The sequence below is a fragment of the Lissotriton helveticus genome, chromosome 1_1, assembly GCF_964261635.1.
Source record: "Lissotriton helveticus chromosome 1_1, aLisHel1.1, whole genome shotgun sequence".
NCBI lineage: Eukaryota > Metazoa > Chordata > Amphibia > Caudata > Salamandridae > Lissotriton > Lissotriton helveticus.
The window spans coordinates 625,531,438-625,546,327 of NC_136057.1; the positions used below are offsets into that span (position 1 = coordinate 625,531,438).

At 53.1% G+C, this 14,890-nt stretch overlaps 1 protein-coding gene across 5 annotated transcripts in view; it reads left to right on the top strand.

The window, feature by feature from the left end:
- Nucleotides 1-14,890, top strand: part of LOC144770317 (GLIPR1-like protein 1) — a 1,599,314-nt gene that overhangs the window by 157,597 nt on the left and 1,426,827 nt on the right. The gene's annotated exons all lie outside the window — the stretch shown is intronic.

Below are 14,890 nucleotides of genomic sequence, written 5' to 3' on the forward strand. Positions count from 1 at the left end.
GGGAGTTCCCCACCTGCGGAAGTTGGTCTCCTCAAGAACAAAAACTTCATATCAATTGTCTGGAGCTTCTGGCGGGTTCCTTTGAAGTCCATTGCTGACCCAAGGACCTTGTCCAGGCTTCAGTACTACTAAAAATGGACAATGTGTTGGCGATCTGAAAGAGACACGTTAGTATTAGATTCCTTACCTTAGAATATCCCCAGGCGTCAGACTGGATCCGGAAACTTTTGCGTAGCAGTTCCCTTGCGCGTCAGTAGGCGTCGTCTGCGGCTCCGCGTCCGTCGTCGGCGTCGTGGGCGCCGTGATGACGTCGTCGGAGTACTTAGACGCCGCCTCCGCGTGCTGACGTCAGTTCTTCTTTTTTCCGCGCCAGCAAGCGCAGATCTGGAAAAAGCAGTAACCCTAGTTATTTTTTGACTAACTTTTTGATCGCTTTTGATCTTTCCTCGAAGTCTTCGACTCCGACGGTGCCGTAGGGATGCCCGGATTTAAGCACTGCGAGGATTGCGACCGCCTTATGTCGGTCACGGATCCTCACCGCCGGTGTTTAACTTGTCTCGGCGTCGATCACGACGACAAGGCCTGCTCCGACTGCTGGGCCCTCTCTTCGAAAGCCAGGCGGGAGCGGTCCCGCAGGCGACTCGAACTCCGGCAGTCGGTCCCGCGCCGCGAGAGGTCTCGGTCCCATGGGAGGTTGAGGGACAGGTCGCGGGCTCGGAGCCACCACAGCTCCGAGAGTAGGCCGCACTCCTCCGGGTCAAAGTCGTCGTCAGGTAAGCGGCACAAGAAGTCCAAGCGGCGTCATCGCTCTTCGGACTCCCCCCGGCGCTCGCGCGATGCGGCCGGGGGTTCTGGTGACACCATCCACGCGGCTCCGACGGAGTCGCGGGCGCTGCGTTCAGCACCACACCCTCCGGTCCCTGGGCTCAACGCGACGCCGGAGGAGATCGAGCGCTTCCTCATGGCCATGAGGAAACTCTCTCCTCCGACGGGCTCTGCGGCGCCTTCGGGCCCAGCGGACCCGTCTGGGACCCCTAGCGGGTCGGGGGATTCGGCCCCGACGCCGCCGACGCCTTCGGGCCCGGCGCCGCAGGTTCCCGCTATCCCGACGCCGCCGGCGCCGAGGGGTTCAGTTGTTCCGGCGCCGCCGTTGCCTTCGGGCCCGGCCCCGCAGGACGCCGCTGGACCTCCTTCGGGATCTGGTTTGTCGCCGGTGGACCTTACGACCTCCCCGGCGTCGGACCCTCAGGTGTCGCCTCCGGCGCCGTCCTCGGGCGGCGCCGTCCCCGGTCCCACCTTCGTTCCTGTTCAAGCGCCGGGACGGCCCCGATGGGCGCCGCTCCAGACGTTGTTTGGAGAGTTTCACTTCTATGAACAGGCCCCATTAGTTGAGAACCCTGAATTTCAGGAGATGGGTGCTGAAGAGGACTGGGAGGGGTCTGAGGACCCTCTGACCAGAGAGTGTCAGTCTCATGAGGACTGGACAGGAGACCTTGGGGAGGCCAGTGGCCTGGACACCTCTCCAAACACTGGTTTTGTCTCCCCTCCTACCGTGGCTTCGGAGGAGGGGGCAACCTACAGTGTGGTGCTGATGAGGGCTGCCAAGGCCTTGGGCCTAGAGCTCCCCGTCGCGGCCGTGAGGACTAATCTCCTCACTGAGGTCCTTAAACCGCAGTCAAGCTCGGCCAAGCCTCTGCTGCCCTTTAATGAGGCCTTGACCGACGTTCTTCTGGGCACTTGGTCCAAGCCCGCTACGGGTTCGCCCGTAGATAGGAACATGGCCAGACGCCACCGCCCAGCCCCGGGCGACCCATGTTTCCTGTCCACCCACCCCACCCCCGAGAGCCTGGTCATCCAGGCCTCCAATTCCCAGACCGCGTTCCCGTCGGCCCCGCCGGAGGAGGGAATCCAAGAGGTATGGGCAGTATGGAAAAAAGATCTTCTCATCCCTTAGTCTGGGTCTGTGGTCTTCCAACACTGCGTGCCTCTTGGGCCGTTACACCCACTCTCTGTGGGATACGGTCGCGGAAGTGCTGCCAGAGTGTCCGTTGGAGGTACGGGCCAAACTCGGCCAAGCCCTTGTGGAGGGCCGGGATGCAGCCAAATATTCCATCAGGTGTGGGCTGGATACCACCGACTCGCTAGGTAGAGCGATGGCAACGACGGTGGCGGTCAGACGCCACGCCTGGCTGAGGTCCACCAACTTTTCGGCAGATGTCCAGAACACACTCATGGACATGCCGTTCGATGGCCGTCGCCTCTTTGGCGACAAAGCAGACCATGCGCTTGAGTGCTTTAAGGACTCCAGGGCTACGGCCAAGTCCTTGGGCCTCTCGGCCCCGTGCCAGCAATCGGCTGCTTTTCACTCCTTTCGTGGCCACGGAAGGGGTGCGCCCACACGTGCCGCCAGCCACGCTCCGCAGGGCAATACCCAACGCGGTGGCGGCCGTGGGAACCGCCGTTCGGGCGGTCGTGGGCAACGGCGAGGTCAGTCCACACCTTCCCCCGCAGCATCCACCTCAAAACCCTCCTAGTCCGTGCTTTCAGGCCCATGTGACGCCAGTGGGGGCAGGGTTCACCATCACCACCTCCACTGGCGCACTGTCACATCGGACAGGTGGGTACTGCAGATCGTCCGAAGGGGCTACTCCCTCCCCTTCGAGGCAACTCCTCCAGCCATGCCACCGCAGAACCACCGTGTATCGGGGGATCATTTGCGACTTCTGCAGGAGGAAGTTACGGCCCTCTTGGCCAAGGGGGCCATCGAGCGCGTTCCTGGGCCGGAAGTAGGGTGTGGTTGCTACTCCCACTACTTTCTGGTACCCAAGAAAGGCAAAGGGGGCCTACGCCCTATCTTGGATCTACGGAACGTCAACGGCTTCCTCCGGAAGGAGAAGTTCAAATAGCTGACACTGGCTCAGGTCTTAGCTGCCCTGGACCCAGGAGACTGGATGGTAAGGTTGGACTTGCAGGACGCTTATTTCCACATCCCCGTCCTGCCTGCCCACCGGCGCTACCTGCGGTTCATGGTTGGCCACGAGCACTTTCAGTTTACCGTGCTCCCCTTCGGCCTTACCAGCGCCCCACGGGTGTTCACAAAGGTGATGGCGGTGGTCGCAGCTCATCTGCACAGGTTGGGGGTTTCAGTCTTCCCCTACCTCGACGACTGGTTGTTGAAGGCGGGCTCGCCCCAGACAGTCGTCAGCCACCTCCAGACTACGGCAGACCTCCTGCACCAGCTGGGGTTCTCCATCAATGTGCCGAAGTCACACCTGTGCCCCTCTCAGAAGCTCCTCTTCATCGGAGCAGTTCTAGACTCGGCGCGGTTTCGGGTTTATCCACCCGAACAGCGGGTCCGGGATATTCAGGCTCTGATTCCCATCTTTCAGCCGTTATCCCGGGTCTCGGTCAGGTTGACGCTGCGGCTTCTGGGGCAGATGGCCTCCTGCATCCTACTGGTGCATCACGCCAGGTGGCGGATGCGGGCTCTGCAGTGGGACCTGAAGTTTCAGTGGGTCCAGCATCAGGGCAACCTATCCGACCACGTCCTGATCTCGGAGGGCACTGCGAGACAGCTGCAGTGGTGGCTCACGGACCGCGATTGGGTCAGCGGCAGATCCCTCTCCCTTCCCCAACCGGAGCACGTAGTTGTGACGGACGCGTCCCTCCAGGGCTGGGGAGGCCACATGGGAGAGGCGGAGATCAGAGGCCTCTGGTCTCCGGAGGAGGCCCGGCTCCACATCAACCTGTTGGAGCTCCGGGCGATTCGTCTGGCACTGAAAGCATTCCTCCCCTCTGTCCGGGGGAGTGTAGTGCAGGTGTTCACGGACAACACCACCGCCATGTGGTACTGCAACAAACAAGGCGGGGTGGGGTCGTGGACCCTTTGCCAGGAGGCTCTTTGCCTTTGGCAATGGCTGGTACGCCAGGGCGTGACCCTGATGGCTCAACCCCTGGCGGGCTCTCTGAACTCCAGGGCGGACGAGCTCAGCCGTCGGTGCATGATGGATCACGAATGGCGTCTGAACTCGGACGTGGCGCAAGGCCTCTTTCAGCGATGGGGAGAGCCTTGGTTAGATCTATTCGCCACAGAAGAGAACGCGCAATGTCATCAGTTCTGGGTGTTGGAATTTCCAAGGCAGCACTCGCTCGGAGACGCTTTTCATCGCGAGTGGAGTTGCGGTCTGTTGTACGCCTTTCCGCCTATACCACTTCTGCCCAGAGTGCTGAAGAAGATCAAGCACGACCGGGCCCAAGTCATCCTTGTGGCTCCGGACTTGGCGAGAAGGTACTGGTATCCAGAGCTACTCAGTCTGTCAGTCGATCCCCCGGTTCGTCTGCCTCTTCAGGAGGACCTTCTATCGCAACAGCAGGGGACGGTCCTCCACCCGAACCTGTCCAGTCTCCACCTCCATGCTTGGAGATTGAGCGGCGACAGTTGAGGCCATTTGACTTGCCTCCTGAAGTTTGTACCATCATTCTGGCAGCCAGGCGTCCCTCCACAAAGTCGGTATACGCCTGCAGGTGGAACAGATTTGTGGCATGGTGCACAGCAAAGGCTGTGGACCCTCTCAATGCCCCTCTTTCTGAGGTTCTTCTCTTCCTTCTTTCTCTTGCCCAGCAGGGCTCTGCTCTGGGCACTCTCAAGGGCTACCTTTCTGCCCTTTCAGCCTTTCTCAGGCTGCCTGATCAACCTTCTTTATTCAAGTCCCCTATTGTAAATAGATTTCTTAAAGGCATCACGCACACGTTTCCTCCTGTTCCGTTTGTGATGCCTCAGTGGGACTTGAACCTGGTTCTTACGTTTCTGATGTGCGCTCCCTTTGAGCCACTTCACAACTGTCCTCTTCGCCTTCTGACTTTGAAGACTGCTTTCCTGGTTGCCATCACCTCTGCCAGGAGAGTGAGTGAGCTCCAGGCCCTTTATTGTACTCCGCCTTTCCTTTCTTTCCATCCGGACAAAGTGGTGCTGCGTACCAAACCTTCTTTCCTGCCCAAGGTTGTCACGGCCTTCCACATCGGGCAGTCTATCACCTTGCCAACCTTCTTCCCACCACCGCATCCCTCTAAAGAGGAAGAGCGGCTCCACCGTCTGGACCCAAAACGTGTGCTCTCATTTTACTTGGATCGCACACGCCAGTTCCGGGTGGATGACCAACTCTTTGTTGGTTACGTGGGCGCTAAGAAGGGGAAAGCGGTGCACAAGAGGACCATCTCCCGGTGGATCATCTTGTGTATCCAGGCATGCTACTCCTTGGCTAGAAAGGAGCCCCCTGTTGGATTACGGGCTCATTCCACCCGAGCCACGGCGACTACAACTGCCCTGGGCCGGGGGGTGCCCTTACAAGACATCTGTCAGGCAGCTACGTGGGCATCGCTGCACACGTTTGCAAGACCCTACTGCCTGGACAGCCAAGTCCGGAGGGATGGCTTCTTTGGCCGTTCCGTCCTCCAGGACTTTCTGGTGTGATTATTGGTTCGCAGACCCACCACCGGGGTTGGTATTGCTGGGGTATCTATTTTAAGGTAAGGAATCTAATACTAACGTGTCTCTTTCAGATGCACAAGTTACGACTTGTGTAACAATATATCTGTAAGAGACATTAGTTAGTATTAGATTCCTTACCGACCCACCCATCCTCCCCGTTCTGCGAACCAATATCTAGGGTTAGGGTTGTCCCCTTTCAGGGCCCTAGTCTCAATGGCACCAGTGTCGGTTTTTAACATGGCTCTGCGTTTCTGGCACGGAAAAGCTGTGTCTAAGAACTGACTTTAGCACGCTGAGGCGGCGTCTAAGTACTCCGACAACGTCATCAAGGCGCCCACGACGACGGACGCGGAGCCGCAGCCGACGCCTACCGACGCGCAAGGGAACTGCTACGCAAAAGTTTCCGGATCCAGTCTGACGCCTGGGGATATTCTAAGGTAAGGAATCTAATACTAACTAATGTCTCTTACAGATATATCGTTACACAAGTAGTAACTTGTGCGTCAGGTATATCAATCATCTGGGCGGCACCTGATCCAAAGCCTTGGCGAACATGGCGAAAAAGTTTTGGGAGTTTTGCCACTCCAATCAGATCTCAGTCACGGCGGAGTACCTCCCAGGGTGGGAGAACTTGGTGGTGAATTTGCACTCCCGTTACCTCAGAGACACCAGTGTTTGGAAGCTGGACCCGGAGACTTTTTGTTACCTGCAGGAACACTGGGGGCCTTTTTCCATCGACCTCTTTGCTTGTCGCCTCGAACGGCAACTTCCCCGGTTCTTCAGTTGGAGGCCGAATCCGCTGGCGGTGGCGACCGATGCGTGCACTCAGGATTGGAGTCGGGATAGCAGGTATGCGTTTCCCCCATTCTCTATGATCACTCATGCGGCAGCCCAGGTTCGCAGGCAGGGAGCCTCTGTGGTTCTGATAACGCCGTTTTGGTTGTCGCAAGTATGGTTTCCGGTTCTACTGGAACTTTCTTGGGATTTTCCAATCTGACTCCGCCAAACTCCCCATCTTCTGTGGAGCTCAGAGGGAGTTCCTCACCGGTTGGTGGATGACGGTTCACTTCAGCTCATGGCCTGGCGGATTACAGGCAACGCTGGAGACTGCCGGGCCTTTCGGAGCACGCTGAGCTCCTACTTTCCAGAGCTTGGGCGGACAGCACGTCCAAAACGATACAAATCGGCTTGGACGCAATGGGTATGTTGGTGTATGCGACGGGAAGTGGATCCTGTGGTTGCAGATGTGATGCATGTTCTTAATTATCTGCCGGATTTGGCAAAGAAAGGCTTGGCGTATAGGTCGGTGAACACTTTTCAGCGGGTCACGCACCAGTGGATGGGGCCCCCTTGGGGGAACATCCTTTTCTTTGTAAACTTCTCAGGGGCATTTGGCTATCATTGCCCCCAGAACCCCTCTATTCAGTCCTCTGGGACGTTAACCAGGTTTTGAATTTATTGTTATCTTGGCAACAGAACCGTTTCCTTTCCAGGAAAGAATTGTCGGCTAAATTAGCAATGTTGCTATGTCTGGTGTCGTGCAGAAGAGTATCGATGTCCGAGCTTTGGATATTACAGCAAGAGTTTTCTCCCCTGAGGGTGTTACCTTCACAGTGAGTAGACGCACTAAGTCCAATACCTGTGCAATCTTTTATCCTGCTTTTGAGGAGTCACCAAAGCTCTGTGTGGTTCAATGCCTATGCTATGGAGGAAGTCCGACCTCCGGGCAAACGACAACTCTGTTTAAGGCGGTTTTATCCCCCACTATAGCCCGTTGGGTGCGGTGGATCATGAAAAAGGCGGGCATTAATACGAGAGCTTTTGGTGCGCATTCAGCAGGAGGAGCGATGGCTTTGAAAGCTTTCAGCCTTGGTGCTCGTTTAGAGGACCATATGAGGGCAGCGGATTGGTCATTGGATTCTACCTTTGAAAGTTTCTATTTTAAACCGCTGCTGAATGTGGCTCAAGTGGTCATAGACATGCTTTAAAGGAGCATAATCCTCGCCTCTGGTCCTGACATAGAATAGAAATTTACCTAGCCTACGAAAAGGTAAGTTTCAATTCTATTAAGGACGCAGAGGCGAGGATTATCTGTCCATGCAAGCTCATTGGTTGCTGTCCCGCCCTGTATGGATGTAAGTAATCCTTTTACCTGTTATAAAGGGGTCATGGGATAGGACTGGGTGGTCTCTTTATGATTGGCTAACTGTTACCTTATGCTTTTGCAGCATTTGTGTTTTACATGCCTGGTTTAGGTTGCAACTTTTGCTTGACTATGCCTTTGAACGGTTATACTTCCGTGAGTGATTGGTGTTGTTTCTTTCAGGGAACGATGGTGGGAAACAGAATGCGTAAACATGGGAGAGCTCCTCCAGCGAAAAAAGAGGAAATGCAGGAAGTGACACGATTTATTGGATAAGGGCCATAGACATTGTGGAAGGACTCCCCAGAGACTGTTTTTCTTTCCCTAGTCCTGTGGGAAATGTAGTTTGTTATACATGGTGGTGATAAGCTGCTTTTTGAAATTTGTTAATAAAGCGAAGGAAGAATGAGCATAATCCTCGACTTCACGTCGTTAACCCTATCCATGCTTATGATGAACCCAGATCGTCATGAGGCACAGTGGAACTGTGCTCATGACGAGCTGGGCTCGTCATAACGGCCGCGGCACTCACCCGTGCGGCGAATTCTACGCCCGTGCGGGCATTCTATTGGAGTGGGCGGAGTCATGACGAGTCCAGCTCGTTATGAGCCCAGCTCCACTGGGCAGCATGACCAGCTGGACTCGTCATGAGCACCGCCGCGCCGCCCCTCCCTCCCCGCACTGCTGGGGAATTACCCCAGATGCGAAGGAGTTAATAGAATTGAAACTTAACTTCTCGTAAGCTAGGCAAATTACTATTCCTAACTAAACCGTCCCTGCATGGTTTAACCGGATTGTCTGGGCAAAAATAGTTTCATGAAAAAAATTCCAATCACGCACTTGTCAAGGGCAAGAATCAAAAAAGCAAATCTTTTGCTCATTGAACAGCGAGTAAGGGATCACAACCGCCTACCCCTCATCTCTAAAAAAAACTAAACCGTCCCTGCAACCTTTGGTTTTTTTTGTGTAAATTTCTAAGGTTTTTCAAATGCTAGGTTCTAATTATAAGATATTGCTAAGCTTTAGTTTTCAAATTGAATTTTTTTATTATGTTTTCTAACTAGAACATTCTTCTAACAAATTATTTCTTAGTAAATATTTATAATGTATTTTTTTGTTAAATATATTCTGAAACTATATCATATTGCATATTATTTTGATACTGAAAAAAATTGTAGATTTAAAACTTTATAGAAATGTTTTAAGAAATGTTTTATTCATAAAAAGTAACTAAACGTTTTTTCTTTTTAAACTTCGGTAAAACGTGTGACAGTGATCTTACAGCGGAATGCATTATTATATAACAGAATGTATGTATAGATGTGTAAGTATTTGATTGTATATGTTAATGAGATTAGTTTAAGTGTTTCAGTGATAAGTTTATATGTTTTTAAGGAACATAGTATTGTTGGTTGTATATAGTTATTTTTTTTTTTAAATAAGGTTTGCGTACCGGGCACAGATCCCCACGTATTGTACTCAACTCCGGCGCAGTGTAGCTATTAAAGTTATATATGTATAGTAACGTTTTCTAATTGGTTTGAAGTGAGACAATTATTAATATAGTAAATAATAAAACATAGGATGCAACAAATATAAAAGATTTGATGTTTATCACCGATTTTGAAAAGTCGCAATGGTGTCTCGAACCATTTTCGGGAATTGAGTTGGGATCACGATTCCAATGCATAGGTGGCACTATTGATACAGATATATATGTATTTATGTTCTTAATTTTTAGATAATAGTTTTAGTTACGCACAAAAAAAAAGATTTTAATTTTAGTAGGTTTTATTTTCTTGAAATTATTTTGTGGAACCGCGATACCATTGCGCACTGTCACGTTGCGTATGTCCAGTGTCGCGTAGGGTGCGTGACTTGAGCAATTTTCAAAAGTATTAAAATATGTATTTAATGATTTTTGTTTATATTAAACAAGGCAGTATACTGATAAGAATTTAAAATGGTAGATTTATAAAGAAAAGTACATACAAAATAAAATGTAATACTGTTTTACAGATTCGTGTTGGGGCAGCGATGGGGTCTCGTGGGGGTCTTGCATCCCATGTAACATGCAAGTAAAATGATTTCATTGGTCAAGCAGCTTTCTGTCATAAAGAGAGAGAAATCCTACCCATTTTCTTTTTCATTTTGTTGTCGTACTGAACAGTATCGTTCATAAAAAAAGCAACCATTTTGAAGGGTCTTTGGTGTTTTTTTAATTGTGTTTAAGAGAAGATGGCAGCCTCTTCTGATTTGCGCAGGAGGAGGAAGAAAACATGGAGGAAGAAGAAGAGGAACCACCAAAGAAATGGAAAGAAAGTTAGGTGTGGGAAGTTTTAGCATTTCCTGAAGGGGAGAAAAAGGTGAATGTTCACAAGGTAACTTGCAATATCTGTCTTGTAGATCTGAGAGGAAGTACTTTTGTGGTACTTCCTCCATATATAGGCATCTCAAGGCCATGCACAGTGATCGACTGGCTAGAGCAGAACTACAGCATTTGAAAGAGCAGCATGCAGAGCAATGTGCCGGAAATGCTCTGGCTAGACCATCATCTGCACCAGGCCAAGTTTTAACTATACCATTAACTTTGTCTGAATTCTATGGCAGGACCGGAGGCTCAGATTATGCTTTTCTTTCTCCGCAATTTATTATAACACAAAAAACACAGCAGCCTCAGAAAAGCTTACAATGAAAAAATGCTTGTAACTCAATAAAAGTGAAGCATTATCCATAAAACAATCCAAGAAAAAAGTCTCTGTGACTACAACTCCCATCGTCCCAATATAGTCAGTGTCCACGTAGTCCTTCCACCATGTCTACCATCCATAGATAGGCAGTCCCTTCTCCATGATCTTCCTCTTTCTTCGCTGCTCACGCAGCCAGATAAGTGTTTCCTTTTCTCCCTGGGTTGAACGACACAGCTGGTGGGGGAGGAATTCTGTTGTTGCATTGTTTTGGGGGCTGCGGGGTCTCTGTTGTCTTCTTTCATTTCACAGAGCCCCAGGTGAGTCGCGGAAGCGCCGTTTCGCTTCCTTCGCGACTTTTGTTCCTGTGTACTTGTTGCGGTGCGCTGCCAACCGCTAGAGGGCGCTGCCGCGTCTCGTTGGTCTCCGGCGCGTTTTTTTCCTCACGGAGGTGCCGCGCTGAGGAGACCAACTGCCGCGGAGCCGTGCCCTCGTGCTGCCTCTTGAACGCCTGGTTTTCCGGGTCTGCAGCCCCCGTTTGCCCATTTGCCTTTGTTGAACGCCCCTGTGGGGTCTGTACAGCGGTTCTGTACCGCAGCTGACGCCTTGTGGCAAAATTTGCACTCTTTTTCTTAATAACGATGTGGTAGCGCGTTAAGAGGTGGTTGACCTGGTCCCTGGAGGTGGGTCTGCGTGCTGTGGGGGTGAGTGTGCCCTATTCCTGCCAGTCCCTGGCGGTAAACTTTATTGCAGTCCTCCGGTCTGCCCACATTGTTATAACACCCACGTGGTTTGGGTTGTGTGTGAATCTTGATACTGGTGTGGTGGCATGGAGGGCGAGTACTACGAAGATGACTCGCAGTCCTATCTGCAGGATGAAGAGTTCTATCAAGCTGTAGATAGCTCCATTTACCGTTGCGTGACGGAGGTAGTAGCTCCTATGGAGGAGCGTCTCTCCGCGTGCATTGTGGAGGAATGCGCCAAGCTAGCCCAGGCGCAGGGAGGACTTCCATATTCCCCCCCGGTCCATCAGGGGAAGGCCCCCCGCTCCTAAGAAGCCTTGCAGGAAGGGGTTGTCGGAGGGCGCCCAGGGTGTGCACAAGGGAGCCTTTGCGCGTCTGCGTGACGCTTTTCTGGCAAAGGCGACCGAGCCCCCGCCTGACCGGCCTTCGGCCCCTGTCTCTGTAGTGGCTCCTGAAACTGCCCCTTCGTCGCCGGGGGATTCCCCGGATTCGGACGGGGATGGAGAGTCTGTGCGCTCTTGGCGGCCTTCGAGCTCGTCCGCCGAGTTACCGCGGGACAGCTCAGGTATGCTGGACCCGGATGAGATCATTCATCCGCGGTCTGCAGCCTGGGCCCCGGGCGACAAGGTGGCGAAGTTCGTGTCTAGCCGGTTGCGCAGGCCTCTGGAGAAAGAGGCAAGGGGATGCCTTCGTGGGGAATGCCCTAGGCCTACCTTAGAGGGTAAAGTGGCCATGACGCCGGATTTAGATCCTAAAATGGCGACCTTTCTAGAGAAATTTATCAAGGACCCGCGGAAAGGAATCGACCGATCCTGGCGGTCGTGCCAGGATAAACTGCTTGACGCAGTGGGGCCCATTACGAAAATCCTTGATATGGCGGAGGAAGCTAAGGTCACTGGGACCGCCATTTCTCCTGACGTCCTGTCGAATTGGGCGCAGAGGGTGATTATATTTTTAGGTAACGCCAACTGCGCCCTTTCGACCGAACGCCGAAGGTCTTTCCTGATTAAACTTGATCCGAAGTTGGGAGACCTAGCCTCTTCTGAAGCGGGGGGACCTCAGCCAATTTCAACTCCTTCTACCCTACAAGAGGGCAACGCTTCGGAGGTCGAGGCTTCAAAAAGAACCCCGGCGCCAACAACAACGGTGAGTGTTCTACCTGCAGAGCAGGTTCGGATTGGCGGTCAGTTAGCGGCCTTTCAGGGGGCATGGGAGGACCTTACAGCGGATGCGTGGGTGTTACAGACCATCCGCGGTTTTCACATCGAATTTTACGACCAACCCTTTCAGGTGGGTACCCCACGCCCTATAACCTTCTCGGTGTCAGATGCTCAGTTGGTAGACGAAGAGGTCGCGGAGCTCCTCCGCAAAGGGGCCGTTCGTCAGTCAGCTCGGCATCCTGCAGGGTTCATCAGCAATCTTTTCTTGGTAGGCAAGCCCGGCGGTGGCCGCCGGCCGGTAATCAACCTCAAAGAATTCAACGGATGGTTGGTTTACCGTCATTTCAAAATGGAGGGGATTCATCTTCTTCGGGACGTACTCCTTCCGCGAGACTGGTTGGTGCGGTTGGATCTCAAGGACGCTTATCTAGTGGTTCCAATCTATTCCCCGCACCGTCGCTTCCTGCAGTTCATCTGGAAGGAACGGGTGTTCGAGTTTACCGCCCTGCCGTTCGCGCTATCCTCGGCCCCGTGGTGTTTCACGAAGGTGTTACATCCCGTGGTGGAGTTCCTGCGGGGGCAGGGTATACGTCTGATCGTCTATTTGAACGACATTTTGCTGATGTCCACACAGTTTGCTTGCCCAATTGCGTCAGACTGTGTACCTCCTGCAAGAGCTCGGCTTCATCATCAACGGTATGAAGTCGGTTCTCGTACCTTCTCAGAAGATAGAATTCTTGGGTTTCATCATAGATTCCGTCGACGCTTCCCTCAGTCTTCCGTCGCGGAAATTGTCCAAAATCAAGCATGTCTTGTGGCAGACAATAGCAAAGCCCCGCACGTCGTTGCGGCAAGTGGCCAGAGTGGTGGGGCTTCTGTCGTCCTCGATCCAAGCCATCTTTCCGGGCCCTCTTCATTACAGGGCCCTTCAGCGTCTCAAGGCTTACCATCTGCGCAGGGGCATGTCTTACGACCAGATGGTTCCCCTCTCGGAGGAGGTGAAGGACGAGATGTCGTGGTGGCTGACTCACATGGAGGCCTGGAATGGCCGAGCGATTTTCGTTTCTACCCCGGATCTCGTTATCGAGTCCGATGCCAGCAGGGTCGGATGGGGGGCGCGCTGTGGAGATTTTTCCACAGGTGGCACCTGGTCTTTAGAAGAACAGAAGTTGCATATCAACTGTCTAGAACTTCTGGCGGGTTCCTTCGCAGTACGCTGCTGGGCCGGAGACTCAGTGAAGTCGTGTGTGCTCTTGAAGATGGACAATGTGTCGGCAGTTCGATATGTGAACCACCTAGGGGGTTCGAAGTCTCGAGCACTGGCGAACTTGGCAAAACAGTTCTGGGATTACTGTCTGGACCGTCACGTGTCTGTGACGGCGGAGTACCTACCGGGCCAGGCCAACCAAGTTGCGGACTGGCACTCCAGATACCTTCGGGATTCCAGTCTGTGGATGCTGGATGTTCACGTTTTTCGCTGGCTGAACGAGCTGTGGGGTCCTTTTTCAGTGGACCTGTTCGCGTCCCGCTTGGACCACCAACTTCCGAGGTTCTTCAGTTGGAGGCTGGATCCGCTGGCAGAGGCCACGGACGCTTTCCTCCAGGACTGGAGCCAGGAGAGACCCTTTGCATTTCCCCCCTTTTCGATGGTGATGCTGGCGGCGGCTCAGGTTCGCCGGCGGTGGTGGAGCTGGTTCTAGTGACGCCGTTTTGGCGGTACCAAGTCTGGTTTCCAGTTCTTCTGGAACTTTCCTGGGATTCTCCAATCCTACTCCCCCAGTTTCCTCACCTGCTTCTCAATCCGGATCGGGAGCCGCATCATCTCATCGTTCATGGCTCTCTCCGCTTCATGGCATGGAGGCTTTCAGGAGACGTTGGTCGCTCCCGGGCCTTTCGAGATCGGCTGAGGGACTTTTATCCAAGGTCTGGGCAGTCAGTACGTCGAAGCGCTACAAATCCGCTTGGGCTAAGTGGGTTCGTTGGTGTCTTCGAAGGAGCTTGGATCCCTTGGTCGCGGGAGTCGTTCCCGTGTTGAATTTTTTAGTGGAACTAGCCGTGGACGGGTTTGCATACCGCACAATCAATGCTATGCGTTCGGCTATTTCGGCAGCGCACCATCCCGTTGATGGTTCCCCTATTGGGGTTCATCCTTTTGTGTGCCGGCTTTTGCGGGGCATCCGGTTGTCATTGCCTCCGGAGCCGCGATACTCTGTCCTTTGGGATGTCAATGTGTGTTGAACCTTTTTCTATCCTGGCAGCCTAATAGGTATCTATCCTTCAAGGAACTCTCGGCGAAGTTGGCAATGCTGTTATGCTTAGTGTCCTGTCGCAGAGTGTCGGATGTGCGTGCTTTTGATGTTTCAGCACGCTTTTTTTCTCCAGATGGAGTCACTTTCACGATTGGTCGCCGCACGAAATCGGCTTCTAGGACCATTTCGTACCCGGCTTTTGTGGACGCTCCGAAGTTGTGTGTTGTTCAGTGTCTAAAAGCCTATGAAGATGTGACTTGGGACATTCGCCCTCCGGGCGAGAGACAGTTGCTGATTGCCTTGCGAAAACCACACCATGCAGTCTCTTCCCCAACCATAGCTAGGTGGGTGCGCTGGGTCATGCAGGAAGCAGGCATTGATACCAAACGTTTCGGAGCTCACTCTGCCAGGGGGGCCATG